Genomic DNA, 21,420 nt, shown 5'->3' with positions numbered 1-21,420 from the left:
CAATTTTATTTTGAGGTATTTTTTTGTTAATGGTACAAACTGACGAATAAGTTCAAACAAAATAAGATTACGTCACTTCTAACTAAACTACACCCACTTAATACAAACATCTGGTCCTAATAAGTAGAAAGACACACACTTCTGAAACGCCTATTTATCTATTAACTGCATTTATGGTGACTCTTTAATTTCCAAATAAGCTTTCTGAAGCTTAAAAACAAACAATTCATAAACAACTCCTAGATTTTCAATTAATTCGATAAATATGAAAGCAAAAGATTTAAACATTAAATTAAATAAATAGAAGTAATAAAAAGAAGAAAATAACATTTAGTTTGAGAGCATTTGTATAGTTTTAGATGAATAACTATGAAAGTAACTAAAACCCAGAACCCTCAGATAGCCCCCCAGTGGCACAGTGAATTCACACTGCTAGAAACAGGATTTCGATACCCTTGATAGGCATAGCACAGACAGCCCATTGTGCTTAATTCCAAACGAATAAACAAAAACCCCTCCATCAAAATTTCTTTTTTCAAATTCTGTTTCTGCATTTGTGTAATTACTGGCATATCTTTCACAAAAACATGATTTAGGTTTAGTAAAAAAAAGTCTTTTTTATTTCCTGCAAAACTACAATAGGGCTAGCTATCTCTAATTCAGCAGTGTAAGACTAAAGGGAAGACAGCTAGTCATCATAACCCACCGTCAAATCTTGGGCTACTCTTTAACCAACGAATAGTGGGATTGAGAGTCACATTATAACGCTCTCACAGCTGAAAGAGCAAGCATGTTTGGTGTGAAAAGAATTCGAACTCGCGACCCTCAAGTTACAAGTCAAGCGTCCTAACAGTCTCGCCAAACCAGGGTAACCTATAGAAGGTCTACGCTAGTAGATACAAACGTCTCTTAATACAGGTAATGAAAGTATTTAATAACTAAATAGCGAAAAAGGTAGATAGCCAAAAATTAATGAATTAGAAAAAATGTAAAGAAAGTATTGATATACCATCTGTGAAACAAACAAAATAAATGTACATTCATTTTGATATGGAAACTATTAATTGTATGTGTGTATATTTGAAGAAGTTTACTGATTGTTAAAGGGGACTTACGAAAACAAAAGTAAGCTATGTCCTCTTTTTTTTTTTTTCTTAAGCGTAAGTAATATTAAGTAATAGCAACGAAATAATTCAGATTCAATAAGACTTGGAGTTGCATTCTGCAACGTATTCATGCAAATTCATGCATTTACGAGTATTAAGAAAACTGCAAAACACATTTTGACCCCCCCCCCCACTCTATTTTGGATATTGCGTTGGGGTGAAGAAAACAAAAACAGCTTATATCATTAAGACAACCCTTCCTACCCCACATTTCTATAAGCATAATGAAATTTGAACACCGCTTTCTAGCGAATGTTTTCATAGCATTTAACTAAGGTGCCCATTTAACCATGCTGATAAATGGCCATATTTAATGGCAAATGTTTGAAGAATTTTGTGAGGAATACGAATTCCTGTGATATCATTACAGTTTCATATGATATGGGAAGTGTTAGTACATCCGGGCACTTGAAACCGTCTGCAATAAACACAAAATGAAACACATGTAATATTATTCCATATTTTAATTTTAAGTTTACAAAATAGGTTTACGTATCAGCTAATTTATTGATCATAAAATACACCATTAAAAGTTATGAATATTAATACACGATTATAGATTTTCCTGTGCCTCCCAATATGTCTTCGGTGGGCGGAGCACAGACAGCCCATTGTGTAGCTTTGTGCTTAACTTCAAACGAAACCAAACCTAGATATTCTGGTTTAATCGCACAGCAAAAAAATTAGTGTGGTAGAGATCCGATAGTTGCTGTGTATTTACAAATGTTTTAACTTAAATCTTACGATTCCGTTTCTTACAGGGACAGCTTTCTGCATTAAAAAAATATAACAAAACATGTTTTCATGGCTTGATTTAACCCGATCCTCACGTATAGTGTCTACACTACCTTTGGCCAGTTGTTGTACTCCACTTGAGCATGAAACACCAATTATTGTAGGATACAATAACAGTGAGAACTATCGAGAAAGTCGTATTACCTGTATCTTTTGATAATGCACGTACTTCAGCGTTAAGATTGAAATGCAATGTTGTCTCTTGACAAACAATTGTCGGCGATATATTAAACTGCAGAGACAGTAGAACACGTGAGAACATTCAACAGACGTACCAAAAATTAGGAAGAAACAAAACAGTGTTTGTAGCTACAAACGAGGACAATTTTAAGGTCGGTAAGTAGTGTGTTTATCATATGTATACACCAATACTGGGAGCAGTATCACTCATTCCCTTAGCTATACGTCCATATAAACAAGAAACGTAGTACATGCGTATATATCAGAAACTCTTGAACACCAACACAGTCGCTCCCCTTCAAATCTGGGTTCACACTTTTGGTGCTGATTGAACAGTCTGTTGTGTAAAATGTTTAAACTGGCAAAGTATAAACGGTTTTCAGGCCTAATAAATGTGATGAAAGCTATACCTAGCCGGACTTTTTACCTGTTATCCTACTTGAATTTAATAGTAACAAAAATCCATATTCATCGCATCCACCAAGACTTGTTATAGTGTAAACCTAACAATACTTTACGAATTATTTTATTGAAAACTAACTGTAATACTGTTACGGTGAACTGCCGGTATTTCAAACAAATAATGTGAACCTACACCGGTGGACTTTAACAAGTTTCTAACTCTTACTCTTTGATTCTCTGACAGTCCCTGACCCTAATCTAAATATCCTTTATTTTCCCAGCCGTGTCTAGAATATATTACTCAAGTGATCCATGGAGAGAAAACACGCGTGCTGGTCGCATCGACATCGGCCTGTTCAATACTTAGGCGTGTGCACCCAACTTCGCGAGGCGTCAAGAACTAACGAGTTTTGGTTTACGCGTTTAATGAGGGTAAAGGCGTAAAGAAACAACCACAACAAAGTACGTGATGCTAACGTAATCAAACACATATATTATTATTATTCGAATTGTTTGGCTGGTGAATCTAGGGCAACCTGTAATTAAACAAGTTACCCGAACACATGGCTCTGTATTGTGTGCATCAAGTGATGCCTGAAAGGTTTCCTCAATTACCAGATTTAACTAGGCTGTACATTCACTTAGAATTCTCTCTGATGTCGCTATTCACTGTCATTTCTAGCCAGTAAACAAGGTTCACTCAATCGACGAACTTTTAAAAACGACGTAAACCGTCTTTATAAAATTCATTCGTCACAAAAAAGCTCAGACACTTCAAGCGGAAACTTCTGGGTCTGCCGATCATAAATGAGTGAGACTTTTTTTGTTATTTACAAGTTGAACCTGCGGCACACGGGAAAGCCATGTCGGACCCTGACCAAAGGAAAACAACCAGTCAGCAGTTTCACTTGTAATGTCTCCAACTGTGACATACGGACTAAATATCCATGTCAGACCCCTGACTATAGGGAAAACAACCAGTCAGCCGTTTCTCTTGTATTGTCTCCAAGAGCTACGACTACAAAACGTTCAGCTGCATATTACAGCTAGACCCTTGAATCATCCAATCCACCGCGCACTCTGAGGACCGTGGGTTAGAATCCCCTTCTTAACAAACATACTCTCCCTTTCAGCCATGTGAACGTTATAACGTGGCAGTCAATTCCACTATGTTGGTAAAAGGGTAGCCCACGATGGCTATCTGCCTCCCCTCTAGTCTTTCACAGTTAAATTAGAGACAGCTAGCGCAGGTAATCTTCGAGTAGCTTTGCTCGAAATCCAAAAAACAAACAAACAAATACATGGCGAAAAGCTCTGTGGATTAAAAGTTCACTTCTTCGAAACATTAAATTTTCTTTCTAGAAATAATGCTCGTTTCTGTACATTAAAAAAACCTCAAATCGAGTTTATTTTGGCGACTTACAGAGAGCGATTCAATGATGTGGAATAACCTCTTCAGAAAAATGTCAATACTATTAAACTTCAGCACCCTGTTTTACTACTATCTCATTTTCACCTGACATGTATAGTAATTATTTGCATATTAGCATTTCGTATGCCGTAAGTGTTCATTTGATTCTTTACAAAACAAAAAAAAAACTTTATTGAGATAGTGCAATTACGTCTTTGATTATTTTTAAAGTAAAGCTATATAGAAGTGCTACACGCCTCTGTCCATCGTTGGAAGGATCGAACCCCCGGTTTTAGCTTTACAAGTCCGTATACTTACTGCTGACCCAACGAGGAACTGTTTGCTTGAAATCGGCCTAGTCTTACGAAGTATCGATTTGTTTTAATATAGCTCAAGTACGCGGAAAAGTGCTTTGCTTGTTTAATAATTTTCATGCATAACTAACTAAATAAAGGATTGACTCTATACATATCATTGTCCCTACCTTTTGAGTGAGTACAGAAGGAAGGCAGCTCGTCAGTTGCACCTAGAAACAACTCTTTGGCTATTCTTATTTCACCGAAAGTAGTAACTGACCATCATTCTTATATCGCACGTTATTTTACAAAAAAAGAGGACTCCAACTTTTAGATTTATAGTTCAAGCACACTATCCATAAGGCTACACAAAGTACAAACATATGTGCCAACTATTCATTTTACAAGAAAAAAACAAACAAACTTGGCTGTACTAAATCAATGCTGAGAAAACTCTCACACAACAAAGAATAATAAATATATCATATTAAACAATTCAATCCAGCTTAACTTTCTCTGTAAAAGTGTTCAATATTTCTCACGAGCCCTTACCTCATGCAATATTTACCTCTTATAAATCGCAGTTCTTAGAAGACCGAACCTAGCCTACATTCATTCTCATAGACTTACTTACAATAGCATTATCATTGTTTTTATACAATCGTTTAACTAGTTTCTTTTAATGGTGATACTCAGACCTTTTGTTGTTTCATATATGTGTTTAACAAGCGGAATCACGTGCTCGTACATTGTCAATGTTATTAAACTGTGTCAGGGGTAAATACTAATCTACGAGAAATGAAGCTGTAACCTAAGAACTTTTGTTTTGAATTTCGCGCAAAGCTACTCAAGGGCTATCTGCGATAGCCGTCCCTAATTTAGCAGTGTAAGACTAGAAGAAAGGCAGCTAGTCATCACCACCCACCGCCAACTCTTAGGCTACTCTTTTACCAACTACTAGTGGGATTGACCGTAACATTATAACGCCCCCACAGCTGAAAGGGCGAGCATGTTTGGTACGACCGGGATTCGAACCCGAGACCCTCGGATTACGAGTCGAACGCCTTAACGAGCTTGGCCATGCCGGGCCAACCTAAGAACTGATGTTATATTTTGTGTAATCTCTACATGCGCAAAAGAAAAAGAAAATTCAACATACTCATCATAGACTTAATTATTAGTGTTTTTATTTCAATAAATATAAATTTAATTGTTAGGGCAATGAATTTCATATTGTGATTTTAATTAATAATTATCTAGTAGACTGCACCAGTATCTACCAAAACATATATTCTTTTCCTTTCTATAAGAAAAAAAAAAAGCAACAAACTCTTACGACGTAGTCTCAACCAATTAAATAAAAAAATATACTTGCCCATAAGTAGATACGTAATTTCCCCGAGAAGGGACCGAAAGCCGTATGGAAAGGTCACATGTTTTTACTCTTACACCACTGTTCAGTTTGTATTGTTTGTCATTAGCCCAATGGACACTTAAATGACGTCACATAAAGGATGCTTAACATTGCAATTTGTACTATCGTAACGTCAGTAAAACGTGTAAGTGTCATGAATCAAGAAAAGAACTATACAATTTGTAGGTTACAACACAGCATGGCATTTGAACTTCAAAATAAATAAATAAAGGTATTTGTTACTCTTGATTTTTCGTTTTATGTACTCTTAAAATGGAATACTTTCACGAACTTTACATATGTACATATAATTGTAGTAGTTAGGGCTAAATTCTAAACACTTCAGAAATATGTACTTAGGATCATATATACTTCAGATAGATATAACACTTTTAAAGCTCATATGTACGAGGTATTTGAATTCAAAATTCTTAAGATATTTCTTTTTCATTTCAAAGTTATTTAAACAGTTACTTTAAAACATTACTTAAAAAGCAATGCTCATCAGATACGCGTAAAATAACCGCCTGTGCACTGCGACTAAAACGAATGGCAGGCTTCGCAAATTAAAATACGATTTATTTTATTGACTTTGTGACGACATTAAATTTCATCATAAGCTATTAATTCATAATTATAACGACAACATTTCTCATTATCGTTCCTCTCATCTTAAAAAAGAAGGGGTGGGAAGCTTGAGTGAGCAAATTAACATTTATAGCACAGATAACTGAAATATGCATTCTTACTCAATTTAATTGTAGTTGTACTAATGAATATTAAGTTTTTTGAGGAGAGACAATGTTCTTAATAAGCTTTGGGCCATTTCAAGTACCTGATTCAAATAATTTAACAGTTATATTGAGAAAATCTTTGTGTGTGTATACTTATATAAACCACAATAATCCTTGTCTTTGTCAGTTTGTCCGTTATCTAACTTCTTCTAGGTCGCTGGGCTAATGTCAACTAAGTTTTGTGAGATCAAAGTTTGCAAGGAGGGGCACGATAATGGAGATAAACAACTCCCTCCACCCCCACTATTGCGGTTATTAGTAATTTATTATCTTTGATGCAAGTTAACTAGTCGTAGATGGCGTCACACCCTTACACACACACACAATATTATCTTTTACAATTAACAACATAAATAAAGTGCGGGAGGGCACACAAATATCTTATATATCTCAGAATATGCTAGCACACTCTATGGAGGAATGCAACGAGAAAAAATAGGCTATCACTAGTACGATAGTACATAAACTGAGCTATAGATTCTACTTCAACAGCCGCCGTAAGGCTGATAGAAGAAACATTTTTGAGTTTTGCTTACTTCCTACTTTGACCCGTGACGTTTCAACTTCGGCCCTTAAGCCATTTTTGGGGCCAATGACTGTTAACTAAATAATCACGTAAAACACTGTGAAAAAACATTAAGAGCTTGGTGTTGATAACGGATAACAGAAAGCACCCCTACCGCTATTAACTTAGCCGTTATCTCTTAATTAATACAAAGTTACCCTAGTAATGTATATCAAAAAACAACTTCTTACCAACTCAACGAAGAAAAAACGGTATCAATGGGGTCTGAAATACAAGAACTGGACGCAAGAACAATGGAGGGAGGTGTTATTCAGTGACGAGACTCATTTCTTCGTACAGGGTCAAAGAAGTCTGCATGTTCGCAGATCTCCAGGTGAGAAACTTCAAGAATCTCACATCAATCAATTCGTAAAACATCCCTTGTAGAAGATGTTTTGGGGCTTTTTCAGCTACTACGGCGTCCGAGGCTTACATATCGTAGAAGGTATGATGCGAGGACCACATCAACTGTACATCGAAGTTTTGCAGAAAAGAGTCGTTCCAGAATTGAAAAAGAGATTTCCAGATGGATCTGGCATTTTTCAGCAAGATCTGGCTCCGTGCCACACATCGAAACTTGTGAAGAATTTTATGACTACAACGCGAATAATGGTGCTGGACTGGCCTAGAAACTCTCCGGAATTAAATCCTATTGAAAATCTTTGGGCAATTTGTAAAGAAAGACTTCGGGGAAAAGACTGTACTACGATAGATAAGCTAATTGAGGCCATAATTGAGGTGTGGTACCGCGATCCAAAAATTAGTAAAGATTGCAGTCAACTCGTGGACTCGATGTCAAAGCGGATTAATGATCTTCTAAAAAATAAAGGCAGTCATATCATGAGTTAATTTGTGAGTAATTTTTGGATTCTCAGAAATAAAGCGCAAAAATTGAAAAAATCGTAATTTTCCGTCTTGTTTCAATTAATTTGCACAAGAGTGTAATTTTCAAACCTTTACCTACTCAAACAACAGGTGAAGAAATGATTAAACTGATCGATTTATTTCTGAAAGAACATGAGATCCAATAGTAGCTTTGCTCAAGTATTTGCACTGATGGGGCTGCATCTATGATTGGAAAATTTTCAGGCGCAGTAATACGCATATGAAAGAAAATCCCGGATATCGAGAGTATCCACTGTTGTCTTTATCGTCATGCACTTTTAATGAAACGAATGCTTAAAAAGAGGTAAAAATAGTTAATTTTATAAAATCAAGACCATTCATTGCGAGGATCTTCAGTTTATTCTGTGAGGATATGGGATGTTTGCATAAAACTTTGTTTCCTCTTACTGAAGTCCGATGGCATTCTCGGGAAAAAGTGCTTGCTTGGTTTTACGAACTGCGTGAGGATATAGGTTTCTTTTTATCTGAATGCCATTTTAAACTGGCATACAAATTAAGGGACAAATGTTGGATACAGAAAGTGGCTTACCTTTCGGACGTATTTGCCTATCTAAATGAAGCGAATGTTGCAGTGCAGGGTACAAGGGTAACGTACTTCAAAGCTCAGAGTAAAATGGAAGCGCTTTAACGTAAGCTGAAACTTTGGGGTAAATGTATACTTGTGGAACTACTTGATTGCTTCGAAAGTCTCAGTGGCTTTTTTACTTATGGATGAAATTTCCTTAAGTGAAGATGCAAAAGTTTCAGTCTTGGAGCACATATTTGATTTGTGTACAACTATCGGGGAGTATTTCCCTCCTCAGTTAGAAAAATTACTTTGTTGACTCTGCAAATACCAACGATTTGCCTTTGAAAGAGCCTAAAGAAATTTCAACTGATTACACCCGAAAAACAAAATTTTAGCAAGAAGAAATTACACAACTTTGGATTCAAATGGCCAAGGAATACCCTGAAATAAGTAATAGCTTTGAAAATGTTGATGCGTTTTCCAACAACATATCTTTGTGAGCAAATATTTTCACTGTATGCTGCTACAAAGACCAAATTTAGAAACAGGGTGAATATTGAAAATGATTTGCGCTCACAGGTAACAACCACAACTCCAAATATTTAACTACTTTGTGAACAAAAGCAAGACCATCCGAGCCACTAATAAATAAATAAGTACACTGTACTTTTACTGATATAAATTTTGCAAACAGAAATTTTTGAACAAGTAAGTAGAAGCAAACATTTTTATTTAAATATTGATATTTTTAATAAATTTATATTCTATAATCTTGAAGTCCGGAATGTTTTGTTTTTCTTTTTTCTGATGTGAAGCTCAGCAGGTCTAGAAAGTTTGGGAACCGTCTGATCTCTTCTTTGAGAACCATTGCTTTACGTGTGGTTGTTTTGAAAATCTTGGCTAAAGAATTACGTTACTCCAAGGAATGAATAATCGTGTCATAAACATCCACCACATCCTAGCCCCCAAAATATAAAAATTACGGATAAATGCATTTTAATTATTATAAGTTTCTGTATTATGATATTACGTATTCCTAGACAGACGTGCACATTAAATTAGTTTAATTTAATTACTGTATTCTTAATAGATGAGGATTGCACCAAGTGATTGAATTTAATATCGTGAACAGTGGAAATGTTTAAGTAATTAAAACTGTGACGTTTCTGCCCATAATGAGTGGGTCCTCTTCAGTCAATGTATGAATAACAGGGATTAAATATTCAAAAATTGTGATTGTTATTAATCATAAATGTATAAAAAAAAGGCTCAGCCCTATAGGACGAAACGTCATAATTTTACTTTTTAAAAATTATAGTATAAAGCCGTAAACGATATTAAATTTAATTACTAGGTTAATTGTTTTCTCATATATATAGGGAACACGCATTGATCAAAAGGTAAAAATAATGAAGCCTCTTTAGTTTCGTGTTGATTCTGTATACACGGCCAATAGGTTAGGACACCCAACTCACAAAATTAGGGGGTCGCGTTTTTGAGTCCTCGTCACCAATATAGCTCTCATTTTTTGTTCAGGTGGGCGTTTCAACGTTACAATCAATCCCACTGTTTCCCAACAAAAGAGTAGCCCAAGAGTTGGTGGTGGGTGGTGTTTACTAGCTGGATTCCTTCTAGTCTATCATTGCTAAATTAAAGACAGCTAACGCATATATTCCTCATGTAGCATGGCGCAAAGTTCAAAACAAATGAGACTAAACTGTACATACGATGGATGTATGAAATGACAATATGCCAGGACACCATAGCAAAGGATGGATTAAGGCAGGGGTTATTGGGCTCAAGAAAAGGTTCGTTATGAGGTTAAGTTTTTTTAACCTTAGTCTTTTAGTCACAATAATTATATTACTCTCTCATATCATATTCCTAATTTATTTTACTTATGTAAAACCTTTTAATAAAGTCTTCGTGAAAGAACGAGTGATTAATAATGATTAATGCGCTAAACTTACTCATATCAATAAAACCCTAATTTTTCAATAAAAACGTCCATGTGTACGTATGAGCAGCATAACCATGCCTATACAAAGGACCTTATTAACGACGTCGCTTATTTGTTTTGTTGTTAAGCGCAAGATATAAAACTGCTGATGTGTACTCTGCCCACCTCAAAAGTTGGAACAGATTTTTAAATGTCATAACTTGTCAAGCTTACTTTCAAACGCTCTTTTTTCCTTAACTTTTATACACTGAGCAAAGTCGTGTGTTCTGTTGACCATGTCGAGCTTAAGAGGCTCTAACCATGCAACTGAAATGGAACAAAACATGGAATAAAAATTCTCTTTACGTGTAACTGTTTAAGGTGATTGTTAACTTTATCCTGCTTAGAATAAATATTGTCAGCTAACGAACTTTACCGTTATATAGGCGAAAACCGATTTATTAATGACACTCACTTTTATATGTCGCATTTTACTTACTACGTTTTATTTAACAACGTAATTCTATGAAATTCTTTTACTTTGCTGTTAGCATTTCAGATCTTCAATTCCTATATCAGGAGAATAGACAAAGTCTCACTAAATTAAGAAGCAGATTGGTAGAAAGACTAACTTGACGTCAAGTGCGATGTCTCAGGAATAGACACTGCCACTCCTAGTGGCACCATGGCGCGTAAATTATTCGAGTTTAAGAAGAACGTGAACATAACGTTCCTAATAACACCTGTAGTCCAAAGTAAAAGCAAGAACACGTTTATGTTTACTTTCTTTTCCCACTGTGATTAACCAAAGTCAAAGTGTTGAGGTCAGCTACTCACCCAATCGGCAGTTGGTGGCATCCTAAAATGTCAAGACCTTTACATCAACAACTAACTACGATAGTTGTTATTCATACAGAACTAGAATACAGTTATTAACCACGAAATAGTCACATCACCTGAAAAGGTGAAGAGCGTTCTAATGATTACTTATAAACAGACATGCGTGGTGTTGATCTTCATCCATAACACAATCATAATTTACAACCATGATAAAGAAAATGATAAAAGATCATTGGCAGACTCGGTAAGCGTTATGGACCTAATAATGAATAACAGAAAGGTTAGTTAAGAAGCTCGTAAATACATTTCACTAATGAATCCTTCTTATACTAAACTAAAATAACAAAGTGTCATAACACCATTCAGCTCAGGTGGAAAATTAGATAATAATGTATATAAATATCCGTAATTTCCTACCGTTATCGATACATAGATAACCAGTTTTTTCTGTCTGTTTAAATGTCATATATAGCTCAAAGAAACATGAATGGAAGCAAATGACAGTGGATAAAAAATCATACTTTGTTTCTGAACCGATGCACTACAGAACTTTTAAGAGCAAACCTCTAATCGGTCACGTTCAAAATCCATCTTAGAATTACACTCTACCGTCCACAATGGTGCATATAATACTTCTACTTTTCATAGAAAATCGTGTTTTCGTGACCCATTACAAAACACTGTCTCACACTGACAAGTATACCTTCTGGTTGCTATGGTTACGAAACTGACACAGAAATATTGACTTCCCCACACCTTTAGTGTTTTCTACTGCGAAAATAGAAACCGAATAGGGCGTGGTTAAAACAGTTAACACACGTGCTGTATTGATTGCTCAAATAATGGTTCTAGTGTTGTTCTGGATGCCCGAAACCAATTACTAAACACATAAAAATCGACAATAAAAATTAAGATTATTAATAAATTATTGCTCTAGGATATTTTTTTAGTATTACTTTAAAATAACAACAATTTATTGTTATTGTTATGTTCCAATGTGCATGTGTGCACCTGTGTATGTTTGGACAAGTCAGTAATATAGATAGCAAATATATTTAAATAAAAAAACAATCGCAAATCATTCTTATGTTTTGAATATCAGGTACGAGTTCAAGAAAGGTAAAGTACTCTTTATAATCGGTACAATACGTACGTCACAACGATTTAAGATAGAATACAGAGAAACGGGGAAACTTCTTAGTTTCCGAAATTTAAAGATAGACACCCAAAAATTTACTCTACATAGTTCAGTGAAGGATACGATATAAACATCTACTTATCCCTAATAATATTTCAGATCCGAGTGGCCAATCAACATACAAAACCGGCTTCTCCAAATATTCTGTGCAAGATCACTGATATCGTAAAAAATCAAACAGTAATCTTGATTAATCCTTTTTTATATATTGAGGCAAAAATATTTAGGAGTATTTGATTGTGAAATTATATGAAACTTCTTCTGTGGTTGTATGTCAAATGGTACGCTTCTGGGTTTTACGTGCGATATGATTTTTGTATTAAGTATTCCTATACTTCTAAGACTAACCTCCACAAGTTTTAGTTATCGGCACAAACTATTAGCAAATCAACATGAAAACTTTAAACAAAACTAAGCACACATAACCCTACATTTTTAACTTTCAAAAAATTACATACTTTTTTTTACTAAAATGTGAAACATCATAATGTGTACATCACGTGCAACCAAAATATGCTGAACCTACTACAAAGTAAACTATCACTGGACAATCATAACACCCGTCAGAAACAGAGTGAAGTTAACACCGAAAAGAAAATCAATATCCACTAGACTCAGAGTGAAGCTATTATTGAAAATTGATGTCGACAAGACATAGTGAAGCGAATATCGATGAGAACATCAATGTCCATTAGGACATAGAGCGAAGCTAAGATAGGAGATCTCTATCCACAAGGTAACATCGAAAATCATAATGCTCATCAGACATAGTGAAACTAATATCGAAGAAAACAACAACAACCATGTCATCAGATGTAAGAGTGAACTGCCACAGAACAATTGAAACCATGTCATCAGATATAAGAGTGAACTACCACAAAACAATTAAAATATGTCCATCGACTACACACCATAAAACATACATTCTTTATTGGACAGATAACTATCACTATACTGATTAATTTATCACTCATACCGTGTAAAAATCAATTACTCTTATAGCATTAATTCCTCTAGGGTTTCTATTCATACGAATAACTAATGCAATCCCCCTCACACTTGTTTTTGTTATACTGAATTCTTTATTGGTCGCATGCTGAATAACGCGAAACGTGCGTTTTTCAATCATTCTACTGAATTCATTACACAAGTAATTAAATTCACTTTATTCATTTGTTTAACTGGATCCCTTCGGAAAATAATAAAATGTGGATATTTTAAGACTTCTAAATATTTTTAATCTCTCATATACATAATAAAATATCGGTCAGACAACAAATGAATCCTGCCACTCATTCATAATGAATTTATCCATACGTTTAGGAACTTCAATCAAGTAATATTAAGCGAATGAAATCCACCATTTCTTCACAACGAGGTTAATTATAGCCTAGTATTAATCTAAATTGCCCATTCGTAGAATATAAGAAATACTAACACACTTAGAGAAATTACGGGCTAATTACTCTAGTCTGAATTGTGTCTGTAAGAAAATGTATCATAACCTAGCAAAGGTAATACTAATGACCAGAAATACGTTTTGTCCTAGAGAAAAAGTAAATGCTTGTAACGATTTCTTGTTTGTTATAATACAACTAGCTAAGACATAAGGTCATAAATCAATTAATAGCTTAAAAGTCTTTTTGCAAAGAAATAAAAATGTAAATGTGAATATTCAAGAGCTATTATAACTTAACAGCTACAGGGGTCCTCTCCTATAGATGATTAAGTCAATATTATTTACAACATAAATTCACATGTCACGGGACTCTGCCCTCCTAGAGATTCTCATTAAATTATATTTTAGCAATTTTTGAAATAAAGCAACCCAAACCTTTTTAAAAATCAAAAACGACTATCCAGAATTTGTTATTATTATTTGGTACTATTATTATTACAAATGAACAAAACCAATAATTTGTACTCAATAGTTTGTGAAAATTATGAAAATAATTTCAAAAACGTCTTCACCTATCGTTGTTCATCTCCTATAACATTAAGACGTTATTTTATGAAAAATAACAATACTTATCATGGCTTAGAACATGGCCTTTATATTTTTTTTCCTTTAAAACAAATCTGCGTGTTAACTTCACAAGCTCAGAAATAGTTCTTCCTTTCAATTCAGAGATTCAGAACCTTTATCGACATAAAATCGATATTGTCTCTGTCATTGTTCCCCTACATCGGACAGAACGGTTTTTGTTTTCAGCACCAATCTCCCATAGCCAAAAAATGAGTAATTTACGACCCTTGCCACCCTTCTCTCCATGGGACAAAACGATTCAGAGGGCAGGTGAGAATTTTTAGCCTATCAGCCATGAACCATGAATAATCCTCACCGATCGATTTTTACGTTTGAATCGAGAAGACGCCGGGCTTCCTCGAAACTAACCTGATAGGCTTTTCTTTTTTTTTACCCGCTTCACTGAGGAGTGCCAAGGCAGGGTGGGCTTAGTAAATCAAGGTAGGTACATGGGCCCATTAAGGCACAATGAAAGCCCACTACGTGAGTCTGACTTGCCGACCCCGTGAATTCTATAGTCCTAACTCTAACAATCATAGGTCTCCAATATGGAAGGTCGTAAAATACACCAGACTTAATACGCGTGAAATGAGCACCCTAAACTCAATCGTGAACATGTAAGTCAAGGTGAATTTCTAGTGGTTATCTCTACGTCGTCGTCCTTGTGATAAATGCTTTAACTTAGCTGACCTCGAACCTTGTATACTAGATAACGCAATGAGCAAAAAACAAGCAAGTCAACTCGCCAGACAGACATGATTATCCGTAACTTTATAAACAACCAGTATTAAATGTATTTTATTTACCATTCTTACCCAAGCAGAAAGAACAACAAAATAACAATTAGCGTAATTCATTTTAGCATTTAATGAGAACGTTCTACAAGTGTATTTTCTTTCATACTTGTTAAAACAATTATGATAGGAATTTTGCTCTGTAAGATTGGGCCATGCGAAAGCGACAATTCAAATTTGAGTGCGTGGAAATTCTTGGATGTGGGACCGTTTTTCGCGTGGTATGCTCACGAGGCCTACTTCGTGGTAGCTATGACACTCAATAGTCTGTCTTCTAGAACAAATGTAACATTAAATTTATTCAACAACAAAGTGAATTAAGCAAAAATTCAATTCCTGTTGGAAGAAATTTATAAATCAGTGTGAAATTTTTAGAAATTAAAGAAATAAGTGGCGAAACCACACTGGGGTCAAGGGACATGCTTCCTCTGAATTCAAGTTTGGTTGAAAATACTACGTTATGGTTATATCAAAGGTTGTATTTTACATTTTTTAACAATGTTTTCTAGGTATCTGGAGGTAATTTAGGGTATTGCGATAGTTCCTCTCCCCGACTACAAGCACGCCTAAATACATATGTATATTTGTAGGCATGCGTAAAGAGAGTAAATAAAATCTTCCATGTTAATTTTTAATCAGAAGAAGGTTTAGTGAGAGCGCATATGGAGAATTCATAATATGTACACAACTTCTGGAGTCAAGACTTACGTTCTGTAAGTGTTGTTGATTCTGTTTGCTACTTAAATAAACACAACAAAAACCGCAATGTTTCTATGGATAAGTTAAACAACTGAGGCCGCTAAGGTTTTGACCAAAAGAACAAAAACAGTTTGTAATAAAACACTTGATACAAAATGCCTATATTAGGAATGTCTTGTAACTACTAAAAAAATGGGCATTTAAGTTTTGAAAAGGATAGGGATTTCTGTCGTTTATTTGCTTAAATAATTAAAAGTGGAATGTGATATTCAAACCATGATTAACATTAGAGAAAGAGGGAACTCTTCTATATATTATAAAAAAGAAAGTGCTGCCTTACTAACTAGTCATATTTATATGGATACACATTAGCTTTACACTGTTTTATTATCACTGCCAGTGTTTCTGTTAATTCTGCTTGAAAACGTAGTAACTTGCTTAACTCATCATGATCGACTTTTCATCCTTGAGGGTCCCGTATTAATCTAGAAATGTTCCCGTACATATTGTAATAAATGAATTATGTGAAATTAAGTCGTGAGAAAACTACCGCTTTGATCAATACTGAAGGAGCTATTTTTTTTGCGATCTTATCAGAAATATAATACTAGCACGTGGAGTTTTTCTTGCACGCGGGACTGTTGCGGTTTATCATTCCGCGTGGTACGCTCCCTTAGGCCTAACGACGTGCAGCAACGACAATCAATACCCTAGTAGGACAACCATAACGCTTAATATCTTTAAAAGTTGGGGTAAGCAAAAACTACGAACCCCAAATTAAAAGCATACCCGTTTCTCACTTGTAACACAAGACAAACGTTTCTTCAACTTGCTATTTAATGTTCGGTTTCGATTTTAATATTCTATTATTTTTTGGTCTCATAGGTGAGAGCAAAGAAATAATAAAATATTGCGACGAAACTCGAATTATACGTGTACTATTTGCATTCGCAGAACAAAATCAATATACATCTATACTGCATCATGAAATTGTTACACAGATGTGGTGCACGTCAAGTTCCAATCAAATTCAAGGAAAATATGGCTCGTTCTTGTCTGTAGAACCGAACTTGATAATTATATTCTCATTTTCTGACTTACTAACGGAACATACAACAAAACAAGTACTTTTTATTTAACTTGTAAATAAATACAAACCCCATTATATCTTTAAATTTAGTATCGTCACTATTTTCATTATAATGTTTAATATAGTTGAACTTTTGCTTTCTTAACTCAGCATATGAACTAAGGACTAAAATATCCTAAGATGTACGAATCTTTAGAGATTCTGGCGGAAAACATTGATGACAGTGAAAATATAGCCAAGTGGTGAATCAAAAGCTTTTATTTACTAAAAAAATCGTTTTATGCTTCTAGTTTGTCAGCTATATAAAAGTAGCATTTTGTTTGTTTTGTTGAATTCCTCGCAAATTGAACATCAGAATCGGCAGCGATGGTATTTCAGTCATGGTGTAAATTAGAATTGTCAATAATATAAAAATAATATATCGTTTGTTCTGTCGAATTTCGCGCAAGGCTACACAAGAAGTATCTACACTAGCCGTCCCTAATTTTGAAGTGACAGACTAGAGAGAAGGCAGCTAGTCAACACTATCCACCACCATCTATTTACTAACAACTAGTGATATTGACTCAAGGATGAAAGGTCAAGAATGTTCGGGGACGAGATTCGAGCCAGTGACCCTCGGATTGCAAGTCGAAAGCTAAAAGTAGCAAAAAATATGTTTTAATTCTGATCTTTTCAGTTAGCTTGCCCTGATCACAACTTACTAATAATTATCAAATAACTGTAGAACCAAACATCCAATTCAACGCCATTCTAGAAAGAAAAAGGAACTTAATATTCGATCGCTACAGAATATCCGTGATAAAACTCGCCATAAAGACGCACTAAACAAAAATCTGAAACGATTATAAAAACAGTTTGATTATCCATAAAGTATTATGTATAGTTTTTACAAAACACATTAACATGAAACAAAATACGCTGCATTAAAAAAAAAAAAGATCCTAGGGTACAAGCTACAACGTGGGATTATAAAAATGATCCTAAGTTTTTGACGTGACATGGAAAGTAGGACCCACATTGCGGTGGGGATACAACGTCTATCAGTCTTAACCTCCAATTCGCTAGTCTCACATAAGAAGATTAGAAATTAGGAGAGTGGGATGTGAGTGCTCAAGCCCTCAACGTCCTACATCTACATAACCTTCCACAGCCTTCAGACAGATGTGGATGGGTGAATGCTCTTTTAAGTTAGAATAAGAGAAAGATAAACATAAAAAAGATGAAAATTAAAAAGAAAAGTAAAAGAAAATAACAAATAAGGAAAGTAAGGTACTACCACTTGAGGGTAAGCAAGATGAAACTTGCTTACCTCTTGAAATTAGTATTCCTGCTCCAGTATGGTAGAGGCACTAATTAACACGACAATGAACCATAACAGTATACTAAGTTTATTGTGGCTGTCGTGCTTTTATATGTTTGATACTGTGTTGGGAAACAAATATAAACAAACGCAAAATCAAAGACGTCCTGCTTACACAACAACTAAAACCAAAATTAAACCAATATAAAGGAACACCTTTACACACCTCCACTAATTAATAACCTAATATCCACCTACAACGCCCCCTACACTCCCGTACTCGTTTACACTCTTGTCCCTATGTCCAATGCAAAGGCCAGTTGCAAAGCCTCTCTTTGTTACCTGGATATGACTTGAGAAGGTCGAAACGTTGTTTTCTGCTTTATTGTAGTAAAACTGTTAATACCCATACCAGCCATCCTGAGATACATTTTTACTTCAAGTGGATTTCTTGTCATCACGAAGAAATCTATATTGTAAGGTCTGTAGCAAACCTGGCCTTATGTTAGATACTATAATGAAACGTGTTTGTTTTATTGTTGGCTGAAACTAGTTATAGACACCGTTATTCCATTTCTAAAAACGTTACTTTTTTTTTCCCACAGCAATGAAACATTTATCTGTTGCACGTGTTAAAAGGTTAAAAAATGTCTTTGGTCAAGTTGTATTCTTGTTACCAGACTGATTACATAACCAAAATCATGTTTTGAGTTATATATATATCAGGCATGATTGACAACGTTGATCATGTGTGTGTTCTAAGAGTACAAGACATCTTTATGTGTTAATTGGGACCTACAAAACCAAGTAATCACACAAGTGTCCATTCACAGTTTATTTTGAAATTCACTTGACATGTTAGTAAACGTCTCGGTGATTGGAGGAAGATTGGATGAAATCAGACAACTCGACCAACAGAAAGTTTAGGAAAAAAAACCTTTTGTCACAATACTGGAAAAAACAAAACAAAGAAAACTCACGCGTGACAGAATAGCCAAAATACTGTCAGTGTGGTATTCTAGAACAAAATGAATTACAAGTAAGGTTGTAAAAAGGTGAAAAATAACTCTTTTTCGGAACCTTAAATGCGGACAAAATAAATCGTGTGGGGAGTGAGAATGGACCATAGGCTATTGGTTCATCAGTCTTTGTCGGAAATAATGTGGTCTTTCAAGTGATTTGTGCACGGAAAAGAAGGAAGTCGTGATTGCTGAAAGGGTCATAAATCACAAAGACTATTCCTTCTCACAAGTCTGCACGGTGGCCACAAGTGGCGACTCTTTAGTACAAAAAGATCCCAAAGGTTGACGGAGGATTTCCAGGGGAAAAGAGCGTTGTTAAAACGAAACATGTGCAAGTCACGAAACGCCTCTTCACGAACATCCAGCAGTTCTAAAGATCAGCTTAGAAAAGTAAATATGGAAGATACAATCTAACTTCTGTTTGGACAGGTGATGAAAAAGTAACACAATTCCCCAGAGGAGGTAAGCGTGGAAGAAAAGCACACATAAAGTAAACATTTCATATAACTTTAAGTGGGGATTGCATTCTTTGCCCGGTACAGTCTTTTAGGCAATACCATACTCTAACATTGATTTTCAATAAAGAAATTTAAGAAAACAAAGACTTATTCCCAATAACGTTTACGACATTAAGATTACTTGAATATTCACGTAAGTTATTTAAGTAGTATTACTGAGGTACTTCATAATGGTACCGTCCCAACATGGTCAGGTGGTTAGGGCGCTCGACTCGCAATCCTAGAGTTGGGGGTTCGAATCCCCGTCACACCAAACATGTTCGCCCTTTCAACCGTATAGGCGTTCTAATGTTACGGTCAATTCCACTATTCATTGATAAAAGAGTAGCCCAAGAGTTTACGGTGAGTTGTGATCACTAGCTGCCTTCCCGCTAGTCTCATATTGCTGAATTAGGGAAGCCTAACGCAGGTTGTCCTCGTGTACCTTTGGGAGAAATTCAAAACAAACAAACAAATAATTGTATCAATATTTAGATACTGTTTAGTAAATGAAGTGAGGAAAAATTATAAACCCTCATGGAAACATAAGGGGCGAGACTAAATATAAGGTTGAAATTACAGCTCTATTGTACCCAAAATGCAGAGCTCGTTTTCTAGTAAAGGAGCGTTGAACAGTTGAACCTCAGTCAACAGATTCACAGTACGAGCACACTAGCTACTAAGCAACGCCCGGCCCAATGAAACAGTGGAATTTAAAAAGAGAAAGTTATCTCTCAACCCTCATAGAAACATAAATGAAGCGTGTTGAAGCCAAAGTACAATGTACAAAACACAATTCTATAGGAAGAGGAGAGACTAGCAAAAACAAATCTATGCATTTCGTATGGCAAATACAGGGACCAAAGAAGGGCGATGTAGCTAAAGAATGTGTGTAAAACACAGTTCAATAGGAACAGGACAGGATTTCAGACAAAAACAAATTATATATTTCGTTTGGCAAATACAGTGACTGAGAGTCTTAAAACTTGAACAAATAACTAAGTAACTATTACAGAGGTGAATAATATTTGTTTTTCGTTAAGCACAAAACTACACAATGAGCTATCTGTGCTACACTCGTCGTGGATGTCAAAAGGGTGAAAATAGGGTACAGCAGCAGCACATTGTAACCAGAATTTAATTAATTCATTCTGGTTATTTCAAACCTGTATTTACTTTACGTATATACGTTTTTTAGATTTATTTTAAAACTAAAATCAAACCCGATCTTTTCCTGGAGTGCTACGGTTACTTTTATTTTTAAACCAGTGACTGCGGGTGCTCTAAACGCGTTTCAAGATGTACACGTTATACGGCAAACTAGCATTCTAATGCCGGAAGCAGACAGTAATAAAGGCAAACAAGACACCTTTCCTGGACTTCTATGGTCACTTTAAAGCCAAAGCTGTCCAATTTCCATAGTCATATCTTGTCAACGTCTTTAAAACTTATATGGGTTTTATTTAGCTTTACATGTGATTTTGAAACATCAACAGTGATTGCGGGCCAGTTGCGATATATTTTATTGCACTAGAGTCCAAGTCTAAAAATCACCTTTCCACTTACCACTAGCTT

The 21,420-nt window shown here is 35.1% G+C and overlaps 1 protein-coding gene across 16 annotated transcripts in view; it reads right to left on the bottom strand.

The window, feature by feature from the left end:
• Nucleotides 1-21,420, bottom strand: part of LOC143253296 (plexin-B-like) — a 244,236-nt gene that overhangs the window by 185,580 nt on the left and 37,236 nt on the right. For 2 of the 16 annotated variants that reach the window (XM_076506927.1, XM_076506934.1), the window contains exon 1: nt 4,803-4,943. The exons of 10 other annotated variants lie outside the window; for them this stretch is intronic. The gene's annotated coding sequence lies outside the window, so the exon portion shown is untranslated. Of the gene's footprint in view, nt 1-4,802; nt 4,944-21,420 lie in introns of those variants that run through there. 4 more of the 16 variants (XM_076506930.1, XM_076506932.1, XM_076506936.1 and 1 more) reach the window with 3 other exon arrangements.

This window comes from Tachypleus tridentatus, chromosome 6, assembly GCF_004210375.1.
Source record: "Tachypleus tridentatus isolate NWPU-2018 chromosome 6, ASM421037v1, whole genome shotgun sequence".
Taxonomy (NCBI): Eukaryota; Metazoa; Arthropoda; class Merostomata; order Xiphosura; family Limulidae; genus Tachypleus; species Tachypleus tridentatus.
This window is presented reverse-complemented; position numbering and strand designations above follow the sequence as displayed.